General features: G+C 45.4%; 1 long non-coding RNA gene and 1 pseudogene across 1 annotated transcript in view; one reads left to right on the forward strand and one right to left on the reverse strand.

The window, feature by feature from the left end:
• The window catches only part of LOC132028581 (uncharacterized), a 41,107-nt gene that overhangs the window by 24,502 nt on the left and 3,167 nt on the right, over positions 1–13,438 (forward strand). The window lies entirely within an intron of this gene.
• LOC132028578 (large ribosomal subunit protein uL22-like) lies at positions 298–13,438 on the reverse strand (annotated as a pseudogene).

Consider the following 13,438-nt stretch of genomic DNA (forward strand, 5'->3'; position numbering starts at 1 on the left):
ACTGGATTGTGTGAAAACTCTGTTGTTAATTTTTTTGAGGACTTCTGCTGTTTCCAGAGTGGCTGTACCAGTTTGCATTCCCACCAGCAGTGCACAAGGATTCCACTTTCTCCACGTCCTCGCCAACACTTACTATTTCTGGTCTTTTGGGATAGTAGCCATTCTGACAGGTGTAAGGTGATATTGTGGTTTTCATTAGTATTTCCCTGATAGTGATGTTGAAGATCATTTTATGTGTTCACTGGTCATCTGTACATCTTTTTTTTTTTTTTTTAAAGATTTCGAGAGAGAAAGCAAGTGGGTGAGAGAAAGCACAAGCAGGGGAGCAACAGAGGGAGAGAGAGAAGCAGGCTCCTGGCTGAGCAAGGAGCCTGATGTGGGCTCAATCCAGGGCCCTGAGATCATGACCTGAGTAGAAGGCAGAGGCTTAACTGACTGAGCCACCCAGGTGCCCCCATCTGTACATCTTTGGGAAAATGTCTATTCAGAGGGTATGTGGGTGACTCGGTTAAGTGTCCAACTTTTTTTTTTTTTGAAGATTTTATTTATTCATGAGAGAGAGCACGTGCCAGGGAGAACACAAGTAGAGAAAAGGGCAGAGGGAGAAGCAGGGAGCCCAATGTGGGCTCAATGCCAGTACCCTGGGATCATGACCTGAGCTTAACTGACCGAGCCACCCAGACGCCCCATAAGCATCCAGCTCTTGATTTCCAGTCATGATCTTGGGGTCATGAAATTGAGCCCCCCGTGTCAGGCTCCATACCCAGTGGTTTTTGCTTTCTTCCTCCCTCCCACTGCCCCTTCACCCCACTCTGACATGCATGCTCCCTCATGCTGTCTCTCTCTCTCTCAAAAAAAAAAAAAAAGAAAAACTTGTATTTAGGTCATCTGCCCATTTTTGATCGAATTATTTTTTGCTTTGGGTAAGTTGTATGGGTTCTTTCTGTATTTTTGGTGTTAACCCCTTTTGGGATATGTCATTTGCTGGTATCTTCTCCCATTCAGTCAGTTGCTTTGTCACCTTGTTGATGGTTTTCTTTGCTGTGCAAAAGCATTTTATTTTAGTGTGGTCCTATTCAATTTTGTGTTTGTTTCTCTAGCCTCAGGAGACAAAGCTAGTAAAGTGTTGTCAAGGCTGATGTCAGATTACTGCCTGTTTTTTCTTAGAGTTTTATGGTTTCAGGTCTCATATTTGGGTCTCTAATTCATTTTATTTTTGTATATGGTATAAGGAAGTGGTTGGTTTCATTCTTCTGCATGCAGCTGTCCAGTTTTCTTGGCATTGTTTATTGAAGACTGTCTTCATTATATTCTTGTTTCCTTTGTTATAAATTGACCATATATGTGTGGGTTTTTTATGTATCTGAGCTCTTTCTTCTGCTCCATTCATCTTTTTGTCTATTTTTATGCTAGTACCGCAGCTTTGTGTTGTAGGTCTTGAAATCTAGGATTGTATGTCCAGCTTTGTTGTTCTTGCTTAAGACTGCTTTGGCTGTTCAAGTTCTTCTCTGGTTCCATACAAATTTTAGCTTTATTCTAGTTCTGTGAAAAATGTTGTTGGTAATTTGATAGGGACAGGATTGGATCTGTAGATTCCTTTGGATAGTATGGCATTAAAAAAAAAAAGATTCTATTTTATTTCACTTTTGAGGATACTTGAAATATGTTTAATAATAAAAGACAACCAACATTCTCTTTGTTTTTATTTGCATTTATTCTGTGCAGAATTTTCTCCCAGGCCATAAGTTGTTGTTTCTTCAGTTTCTTCAGGGATATCTTTTTCTTCTGTGCAACCTCCTCTTCTGGTTTAGGAACAGTCACCTCTTTTTCAGAAGGATCATCTTGGTGGCAGGGAGAGCTCATGTGTGGGTTAAGCCAACCATGAGCCCTGTAAGTTCTCCACTGCATCTTGGGGGCTTTGTTCACCTGGATGTGCTCCATGACCAGAGAATGGACATCTAAAACCTTAAGTTCAGCATGACTCTGCATTTTTAAGCAGTGCAGTAAAAACTCAGCACTCTTCTTGGGCCATCAACCCTGTATCCAGCTCCACTGTTTGGCCTGGGGACACCTACGAGCTCCACCACTATAGTGACAGACTGGCACACGCTGCTTCTGCAACGTGATAGCTTTCAGAAACTTGGTGGCTTTTTGGAAATGCATACCCTTGATGGCCTGGGAAGTTTCAAATGTGTCGTTAAAGTGAACACAGAAGACTTGAACCTCTCAATTTGCACGATTTTGTAGGGTTTTCTGGGTCAAGCGAATAGCGAACCATTTTCAGAAGTCACCTCAGGACGCTTAGGGGCAGGATTTTATTTTTAGTAATCTCTACACCCAACATGGGGTTTGAACCAACAACCTGAGATCAAGAGTCACACATTCCACCTACAGAGCCAGCCAGGTGCTTCTACATAGTATGGACATTTATTTGGACATTTTAACAATATTAATTTTTCTAATCCATAAGCATGGAATATCTTTTTTAAAGATTTTATTTATTTAGCAAGAGAGCATGCAGGTGGGGGGAGGGGCTGGAGAGAGAGTCTTAAAAGACTCCACACTGGGCGTGGACCAACGTGGGTCCCTATGGAATCTATTTGTGTTGTCTTCAATTTCTTTTCTTTTTTTTTTTTTTAAAGATTTTATTTATTTATTTTACAGACAGAGATCACAAGTAGGCAAAGAGGCAGGCAGAGAAAGAGGGGGAAATAGGCTCCCTGCTGAGCAGAAAGCCCGATGTGGGGCTTGATCCCAGGACCCTGGGATCATGACCTGAGCCGAAGGCAGAGGCTTAACCGACTGAGCCACCCAGAGGCCCCTTCAATTTCTTTTAACATTGTTTTCTAGCTTTTAGAATACCGGTCTTTAACCTCCTTGGTTAGGTTTATTCCTAGGTATTTTATTCAGCATTTCACTATTTAAATTTTTCCCTGATTACTAGTGACCTTAACATAAAAATATAAATTTTTGGCAATCTGCTTTTATTTTATTTTATTTTTAAAGATTTTATTTATTTATTTGACAGAGATCACAAGCAGGCAGAGAGGCAGGCAGAGAGAGGAGGAAGGAGGCTCCCCACTGAGCAGAGAGTCCAGTGTGGGGCTTGATTCCAGGACCCCGAGATCATGACCTGAGCTGAAGGCAGAGGCTTTAACCCACTGAGCCACCCAGACGCCTCTTGGCGATCTGCTTTTAAAAACTTTGTGGTTTTTTTCTTTCTTTGGTTTGTCTTACTGATTTATAGGGAATCTCTAAGTATTCCACAAACTAATATTTGTCACTTTGATAGGCTTGCAAATAAGTATCTTCTATCTCTCAATCTTTTTTATAGTGTATTTTCTAATATGAAAATTTTTTCAGATTTGAGAGTATACGTGTGGGGGGTGGGGAAGCAGAAGGAGAGGGAGAGAAAACTGAGCAGATGACACACTAAGGGAGCCCAATATGGGGCTCAACCCACGACCCTGAGATCATGATCTAAGCTGAAACCAAGAGTCAGACGCCTGACTGTGCCACCCAGGCACCCCAATAGGAAAGTTTTTAAATATCATGTTTATCAGTCTTTCCCTTATGTTTTGTGTGTTTTTAGTCTTTGAAAAATGCTTTTCTATTCCAGTATCCTAAAGATAAGTCTGTATTTTCTTAAAAATTTTTTTCACATAGCTTTCAGTTGACCTAATTTTAGTTTTGATAATGGTATAGGTTAGAGTTCCGGTTTATTGTTTTTTAAAATTTCCAACAACATTAGGTCATTCTTTCTTGATTAATCTGAAATGGGATTTGTCATATACTAAGTTACCCTATAGGAACAGGCTAGAATCAGAAGTCTGGTGTGATAAGTATCTTCCCTACCTCCAGCACATACACACATACCTACCTCCATACATATGTTTGTACATACCCTTTTCCTCTTCAGAACTTGCTTGTCTGTTCTCGGGCTTTTAATCTTTAATCTGGATTTTAGGACAAATATGTCCTTCTCTATAAAAAAGTACCATGTTTGGCTTTAACTGGAACAGTATGTAATTTACAAAATAACTGGGGAAAGAATTCACATATTTATAGTACTGTCTTCCTGTCAGAAACATGGTCTCTATTTTGGTCATCTTTATTTCCTTAAGTAAAATCATACAGTTTTCATCACACAGCTTTTGCACATCCCTTTTTTTTTTCTTTTTTTTTTTCTTTTTTTTAATTAATTTGAGAGAGAGAACATGAGTGGTAGGGAGGTGGAAGGCCAAAGGGAGAAGCAGACTCTGTGCTGAGCAGGGAGCCCGATGTGGGTCTTGATCTCACGACCCTGAGATCATGACCTGAGCCAAAATCAAGAGTCAGACAATTAACCGACTGCCATCCAGATGCCCCTGAGGTCTGTTAGTTTTAATGCTATTGTGAATGGATTTTTAAATTTTTAAAATTTTTGTTTTTTTATTGAAAAAAAATTTTTTTTAGATTTTTTTTTTTTTTAATTTGACAGAGAAAAAAAAGTGAGCACAAGCAGGGGGAGCAACAGAGAGAGGGAGACGCACCCTCCCCACCAAGCGAGGGGCCCGATCAGGGCTTGATCCCAGGACCCTGGGATTATGATCCGAGCTGAAGGAAGCCGCTTTTTTTTTTTTTTTTTTAAGATTTTATTTATTTGAGAGAGAATGAGAGAGACAGAGAGCATGAGAGGCAGGTGGGTAGAGGGAGAAGCAGATTTCCCACCAAGCGGGGAGACCGAAGCTGGCCTCGTTTCCAGGACTCCAGGATCATGACCTGAGCCTAAGGTAGTTGCTTAACCAACTGAGGTACTCAAGCTTCCTGAAGGCAGCCTCTTAACTGACTGAGCTATCCAGTCGCCCCAGAATGGATTTTTTTTTTTTTAAATATTACATTTTTGGGCACCTGAGTGGCTCAGTTGGTTAAGCAACTGCCTTTGGCTCAGGTCATGATCCTGGAGTCCCAGGATCCTGGTCATGATCCAGGAGTCCCAGGATCAAGTCCCATATAGGGCCCTCTGCTCAGCAGGGAATCAGCTTCTCCCTCTGCCCCTTGCCCCTCTCATGCTCTCTCTCTCTCAAATAAATAAAATCTTTTTTAAAAATTACATTTTTGGTAGAAATAATCTCTTCACGCTAGTGGGGTCACAGAAGATTCTAAACAAGTGTTACCACAGCATTTTCTTGGGGCACTTTATTTTTATTTTATTTATTTACTTAAGTGATCTCTGTGCCCAGTGTGGGGCTCAAACCCACAACCCTGAGATTGAGAGTCACGTGCTCTACTGATCCAGCCAGGCACCCACACTGTGGGGCACTTTAAACTGTGGGAGTTGTTCAGGCTACACCATGCATACACCTGGAGAACCACGGTCAGTCTACGAGGACCAATGTTCATTTAGTAAATGCTGAACATGTCCAGTTTTAGGTAATGGGCCACACAGAATAGATACCCCTCCCTGCCTTCATGGAGCTTTTTTGCACTCTAGGGGAGGAACCAGACATTGAATAATCCCACAGGTAATAATTAGCCTTCTTTCCTTTGAAGGGAAGATATATATGAAAACATATAAAGGGGGACCATCCTGAACAGTCTGAGGGAGATCTGAAAGATGAATAGGTGTTAATAGGCAAAACCACTGTAGGAAGAGCAGGTGCCAAGGCCCAGTGGCAGAAGAGAACATGACTCGTTTGAGAAACTAGAAGAGGAAATTAGCACGGCAAGAGCAATGGGGCGTTTGGAACAGATGAGAAACAGGAGCAAGATAAGGAACTCATAATCCCAATTAAAGATTCCGGTTTTTGATCTGTGAGCAGTGGGAAGCCACTGAAGGATTTTAAGCAAAGGGATGACATGACCAAATTGGCATTTTTAGGAGATCCCCTTGGTTTCTACATGATTTGGAGGGGGCACACGTTCACATGATGATAGAGAGACATGAATGCATTAGAGATACTTGAAAGTAAAATCAAGAGTACTTGGTGATTGGGGCGCCTGGGTGGCTCAGTGGGTTAAGCCGCTGCCTTCGGCTCAGGTCATGATCTCGGGGTCCTGGGATTGAGCCCCACATCAGGCTCTCTGCTCAGCGGGGAGCCTGCTTCCTCCTCTCTCTCTGCCTGCCTCTCTGCCTACTTGTGATCTCTCTGTGTCAAATAAATAAAATCTTAAAAAAAAAAAGAGTACTTGGTGATGGACTGAATATGGGGATTGAAAGAGAAAGGCAAACTCTGAGATGATTCGTGGGCTTCTGACAGGAACTGGATGCCTCTTGTGTTTGTGGAGGTTGGAACTATGATTGGGTTGGAAGGAAGAAAAAAATCATGTTGGGTTAGATGGAGGGGTCAAGATGACAATGAGACATTCAAGTGGAGATGTCGGGTAAGCACTTGTAGATGTACTGGGCTGGAGATAGAGCTGTGGAAAGGCGTTGCATATTCGTGGTAATCAGATATGTGGGGGTGAATGAGATCAAGTTGGGTAGGGAAAAGTAGAGGTGGCAGTAGAGGGCTGATCTTGAAGGAAAACTAAGTTGGATTATAGGTGACAAAACCTGCAAAGGAGTCAGATACAGAAAACCAGGATAATGGGGTGTCTTGAAGGTAGAAGAATTTGTATTTAGAGAAAGGGAATGACCAGTAGCATCAGATGTTGCTGCTAGGTCAGGTCAGAATTCACAAATGTCCATTGTACGTAAGTCATGCTCTTGTCACTGAGGATGGTCTCCAGTTTCTATTCTGTGAAGGACATCAACAGAGGGAAAGACAAGACCGCTAGGACTAGAGAACAGAGCTCCTCAGACCTGGAGGGAGGCAGACATTTGTGTACAGGGGAAGACATGAGCTCAGAGGTGCAGAGAACCAGCTAGAGCATGAAGGCTGGGAAGCCCTGCCATACTGGAGCCAGTAAAGCTGCATGCAGTCCAGACAGCAGGTTCCAGAAAAGCCAGGTACCAAGTAAGGAAGTCAGGCTGCTGTATCTCAACTTGGAGCCCGAAAAGAGGAGACATTGCTCCTCAAGCAAACTGTGTCCTCTGGGCTGGTTTTTGGAGAGTCCAGCAGATAAGCAATGTAACTCTAGGGGCACCTGGGTGGCTCAGTGGGTTGGGCCTCTGCCATCGGCTCAGGTCATGATCTCAGGGTCCTGGGATCGAGTCCAGCATTGGGCTCTCTGCTCAGCAGGGAGCCTGCTTCCCCCACTCCCCCGCCCACCTCCTGCTTGTGATCTCTTGTCAAATAAATAAAATCTTTAAATGTAACTCCAGTATGGAAAAGAGAGCATGTGGAATTGCTTCTGACAGGCAGGAAGGGACCATCCCCTGCCTTTTTAAGGAAGCCCAGGGACCTGAGGAGAACATTAGAAAGCCTTTGGTCTTTCTGGATTTTCCAGTACATTTGGCAAAGGGAGATTTGGTGTGGATGGGTTTTGCCCTGCAATACCTGCAACATTGCCCTGCAAATAGAGTCATCTGTATGTCACTGCTGGAGTGTTCTGTGAAGCTCTGGTGGGTGCTTGATAATACCAAGTAGCACTCCATAGGAGTGCATTTATGTATGAAGGGAAGGGAAAAAGGGAAGTGGGGAAGGGAAGGGGGAAATTGTTTTATTAGTTATTCTTGCACATTTTTGCATTTCTATAAATTTTACAGCGAGTTTACAAAAAGTGATGGGATTTTTATTAGAATTGCATTAAATCTATAGATTGTTACAGGGTCTGATGAGTATTTAAGTGGGATTCCTTGCTTGTTCTTTTTTTAAATTATTTTTTTAGAGGTGTATTTATTTGAGAGAGTGAACAACTCCTGGGGGGCGGGTAGAGGGAGAGGGAAAGAATCTCAACCAAACTCAACGCAGAGCAAGAATCCCAACACAGGACACAACCCCTAGATCACAACCTGAGCTGGAACCAGGAGTCAGATGCTCAACCAACTGTGCCACCCAGGCGCGCCTGCTTGCTCACTCTTACATGCTGTTTAAGCTTTAATGACACAAGACAGCCTGCTCTTCACTTGCGGTGTTGTGATTATTTCAGTTAAAGCGCAGATTATGATTCATTATAGTGGTGTCTTTTGAAGTCTGGCAGGAAAGGATTTGATGTGATTATACGTCAAAACAGGTAGAAATGGCTGGGAAAAGACAATCAGAATGTTGAGGGGCTCATCAAGCAGATCAGCCACCATCATCCCCAACTTTTGTCGCCGTATCTCCCTTCTGAGCAGGTCATAGACGAGATCATATGCCATTAGCCAGCCTGCTCAGAGTTGTACAACTGTTGTGTAGTGGGCATGGTCAGATTGTTTCTCTAGATTTTCCTTAACTTCTCCTTGGCATAGCAGCCTCACATTTCTTTCTCCAAAAACTGCTTCAGAAACACACTCATGATCTGTCGTGATAAAACGAACTGCTTCCTCCCCTTTGCGGTAGTGTCGTCGTGGGAGCTTCTCATACTTGTTGACCCCTCTGCCCTTGGGCCTTTACATCTTCTCAGTTCACGCCCATGAACTGGTGGTCTATGGTCTGGATTGACAACCATGAATCTTTTGGTCTGAGACAGTGGTACCGACAGACTTCTACTGAAGTAGTGGGGTGCCAAGGAATCAGTTGTTGCTTGTATTCTCATCCTGTTTACTCCTTCCCATTAGTGACGTTCAGTCCCCTCCCTGTGCTCTTGACGGTCTTCAGAATAAAAGAAAGATTGCTTTTTACTCCCCAAACTAAAGTAGAAACACAGGTTATTCTGTTATCTTTCCCCCTCACAGTACATGAGATTACTTACTGAAGTCTGGTGCAACAGAACTGGGACTGTCACCTTAGTAAACGTTTGAAATTCCTTTTCGGTGACTTCTTTTCTTCTCACCAGCATGAGAAGTTCTTGATTATCTCCTCAGAGAAAAAGATCTTAACTCTTCAGTTTTGTAAACTCAACTCACTGAGCCCCCGGCACCACTCGAGCTGTCAGTCCTCTCAGCAGCTTGGGGCATTCTGGGAATGTGCAGGTTCCTGCACTGCTCTGGCCCTGCGGTCCATGCTCCTGGACCAGCAAACAGGAATGCAGATGTTGCGTCGCAACAGCTGGCTCCTCTGTTCTCTATTTCTTTGACCATAAACTCAAGAAGGTCTATCAAATATGAAAGATGAAATGTCCCATAGGATCGCTTTATTTAGGAAGTCTCATGATGAAGCATACCTGTTAGTACTTTTTGTCCTGTCCTAATACTACTCATCTTTGTCCTTATCATACTTTCCTGTGTTATGTCATCTGGCTGTGGAAGAACAGAGCCAGCATCTCAGTTCAAGTGTGCCTGACTCCCATGTTGGTATAAGGGATATGGGCCCTGGTTTTGCCCTGTTCTATTGTTGGTAATGGTATGTGTGGGAAAAGCCTTTATTTTCTCTGTTACTTAAGTGGGGTGGGTCCCACTCTCCTGTTATGTAGCATGGTCTTTACTGGAAAGAACCAAGCATGTCTGGATCTCCAGCTACCTGTACCTCAACTGTCAGCTTCTAGCACTACAGAGTTCACGTTAGGAAAGTGGCATGAACTTCTCCCCTCTCTAGCACACACCCTGCCCTGTTCAGCCTCCTTGGCAACCTTGTTCGCTTCTGCATCTCCGTTTGGGAGGTGGAAGGAGGAAGATGGTCTTTTCACTTGACTATTCTATGACCATGGACAAAAAAATGCTGTCAGTTCCCCTACTTTTTTACTTTCCCTCGACTGAAAAACAGGACTGGAGGGAGCTGCCTCTGTAAAGTCACACTTGTCCCTAGAGAATTCAGTCCCTTTCCTGAGTTTCAGTGAACATGGCAACTGGACCTGCTGGAATTTTTAAGATTCAGTTGTGAGCTCATCACATTTGATTGGCTCCCCCACCCCTTTAAGGTGTAAGGAGAAACACCTTACTCTTCAGTACCTAATCCTTGAAATGTGTACATTCCTTCCTCCCTGACCATCCTTTCATATTGTTTCATATCATGTTCTTCTGTGGACCTGTGTGTCTGCATTGTCTTAATGACAGCCAGAGACTCATCCCTACACGTAGGAGGGTTTTCTTACTCTGTTACCTAAGGAAATAATTCCCCCTCTCTAGTTTCTAAGGGGTTTTACCAGCTAAAGCCCCGTGTATATGCTGCCTCCCTGGCCTCCTGCTTCTCTGGGTTGTCTCTCCTTTTCCTTGAGCAGCTTTTGCTTTGCATGGACTGCCAGTGTCCCTGCTTTTGTCATCCTGTGACAGTTTGGGGCCACACAAACACCAGTCTGAATGTAGATGGACTGAAGGAGCCCATCCATGTACACACACCCAGAATAAGAAAATAGATTTCTGGTGGTTTCTTCTGTAAGAGGTCATCACATTGTGGCTTCTATGGAAGTCCTCTTCCCTGCTTCACTTTATGCAAGGGCCTGGGCCAAGCACATTATTTGCTTATGTTTTGTCAGTAAATCTAGGCTCTTAGATACTACCCCACACACACACACCTCCATATTGCAATGAGAAGACTGGGACACAGGGAAGCTTTGACTTGTCCAGGGTCACAAAGCCAACCAGTGGCAGCATCAGGACTGGACCTTGGGATACTGCCCCTCTGGAGCCCATGTACTACTACTAGCCTTAGAGAACAAAGTCACCCTTCTTCCCCCCACCCCCAGGAGGTGCCTTGTTCTGGGCGAGCATACCCACCTGCCTGCTTGAGGACTGCCAAGTAAATACTGAGAAGGACCCTGAAATTCACTCTGCCTCCCAATTAGCTACTGAACCAGCTCACTCTGAAGTAGTAGACCCTAAACTGTCTTAGGGACACACATTGAAACAGGACAAGGACTAGATCCTGCCCTCCAACCCAGACCTTCAATTTCAAGGGAGAACAGGCCTTGAGAGAAGGGAGGCCTTTCACCCCTCTATACACAGCCACATTTCAAGTCACAAGCAGCCAGGCTACTGTCTGATTTGGTCAGCCTGATCCCCAAGGCAGTTTCATGTGCAATTCTGGCATCCAGGATGTTCTCAACTGTCCCAGTGCCTACAACCAATTCTGTCTCAGTTGCCCTGGCAGGTCTAGCCCAAGGATGGGGCCACAGGAGGTGGTGGCAGTGCAGTCCTACTTGTCAGAATGCACCAAAATATGCTTGTATTTGTTGTTTATGAAAGAAAAAAAAAAAACTTATCATGTCTACTGTTTATAGGACTGGGGTGGGCAGGGCTAGCACACAAACTGGCTGATCCACAAGAGGTTTGGGGGCCAAGGGAGACTGGGTCTTCTTACACCCTTGTCTTATCTCTCCAAAGGCTCTTTCGGTTTTGTCTAGCAGCTGTCCCCTGACGTGGCAGCTGCATTCATGGAGATCTCAGAACACCCACCCACATGCAGGTCGGCACCTTCTCACCTTTTTCAGACCAAACCACATAAACACCTGGCACCTGATGCCTAAAGAACAATGGTGGGCTTCTTACTCAATTGGGTGGCAGTCAGTAGCTGCATGAGTTGAGGGGTGAACTGGCTGGCCAGCTCCCAGACTCTTGCTTCTGGAGTGGGTATCTTGGAACACTGAAGCAAGAGAGAGGGACAGGGGCTTGGGAAACATGGCCTCATCTGACTGTTTCTCACAGTGCAGCCAGAGGTAAAGCCGCAGGAGCAGGAAGCATAAGGAACAGTGTGCAAAGTGGGCCAGGAGGCCTGGGGAAGGTGTTGAGCTCAGCCCAGCAAAGGCAGCTGCTGGTGGAAACGCCAGGCCAGACTGTACTAGCATTGTGCCAGTGATGCCCACTCCAAATCCCACCTGTGTGTGAAGGAATAGGAACGTGGAAGGCTCCCCATCCTGTCCTGCTTTTACCCTTCACGCCCCAGTGAAACTATGCCCCCTTGTTTGCCCCCACCATTTCTGGCCACCCGTCACCCATTTCTCACCCCCTCAGCATACGTACCTGGTACTCACAGGCTGCAAGAGCAGGTAGCACAGTGGTACTGCTTTTAGAACCTCTCTCCTCATCCTCGTAGCCCCTTGTGCTGAGTATTAAATGATCCCACTGCACATGCACGCCAACGAAAGCTGAAGGGAGTCCTCCACAAGTCGTGTGCTCTCCTCTCTAACACTTGCATGGAAGGAACAGGATCCAACCCTATGGCTGTCTTGAGATTTTGCTTATTGCCATTAAATGCTTAAAGATCTGCCGCTCCCTACCTCTTGTCTGAGCAGGAGGAGGAGGGCTGTTCAGGCATCCTCTGATACCTCCTGGAAGACTGGCTTTCTTCTGTTGGTCTTAGATTCTCAAGACTGGGCAAGGGCAGCAGAGCACAGACTAGTCAGCTCCTGCCTCTGGCAAAGCCATCACCTCTTGCTTCTTGCTCTTACTTCCTGGGGGCTCCTATGGCCATGGTGGTCTTAGCCGTTGAGCAGTCCTGGGTGCCCGTCAGTGTTGTGGGCCGTGAGAGGCCAAGGGGCAGCCTTCTAGTTATTGGATCATAAAAGCCCCAGACATCAGAACTCTAGGAGGCCCCAGTCTTCTCATTAGCTCTCTGTGGTTGGGACTGTGTACAGGTGGACACACAAATAGAAAGTAAATAGAATAGAATAGTAAGGCTGTAGCACCACTTCATAGCCTTAAAAAATCATTTAAAACGTCTGAGCTGTTCAAGCGAAGGTTTCAGGTTCCAGGGTAGGGCTGACTGAGGTATTGGAGGCTGCAGCTGAGAAGCCCTCTGCTCACATTTCTGCAGGTCATCTCTGCCCTGGCCCTTCTGCTGCCTGGCGCCCACATGCCCACTGCTGCCCAGAAGCAGGTTTCCAAGTAGCGCCTGTAAACGGCATTGTCAGGCTTGTACACACAGTAGCCCCAGAATGTGGGGCTGCTCACTAGGGAGTCTGGCCATCTGGGTTGTAGTGGGCTGATAACTATGGAGAAGACCCCAGGGCTTGATAGGCAGGTAGTTGGGCACATAGGGGGCTGCATGCCTCTAGTTACCTAACATCTGTTGTCTCTCCTTCCAGCACAGAGGCAAGACAGGTTGGTGGGAACTTCTCCCAGGAGCTGCTTAGCTCCTTCCAGAGCTGCCCAGCACCCAAGACTAACCTAAGTCTTTCTGACCTAGTCTAGGTTTTTGGGTCACACCTGGGTGCACGTATACCCCTCCCTGCACATTCCCCCAGCTCCCTTCTCTCTCACACCACACATACACACACTCTTTTGCACTTGCACGAACATGGCAAAGCTCTGAGTACCAGCCCCTCACTGAGGGTCATTGTCAAAGGGCTATCTGGGAATAAGCAAGACCTGCTGGTGAGGGGACCCTTGGAGCTAAGCCACCACTCAGCTTTGGTTTTCTGGGAACAGAGTCCCTCCTTGCATGTGGTAGAGCAGAGGTTTGAGTTTGATAGTATTGGCACTGAGACACCAGACACGAACTGGGAGGGCAGGTCTTTTGGCTGAGGTGGCTCTAAGCCCATCCCTAAGGCCCTATCTGTG

Source organism: Mustela nigripes, chromosome 12 (assembly GCF_022355385.1).
Source record: "Mustela nigripes isolate SB6536 chromosome 12, MUSNIG.SB6536, whole genome shotgun sequence".
Taxonomy (NCBI): Eukaryota; Metazoa; Chordata; class Mammalia; order Carnivora; family Mustelidae; genus Mustela; species Mustela nigripes.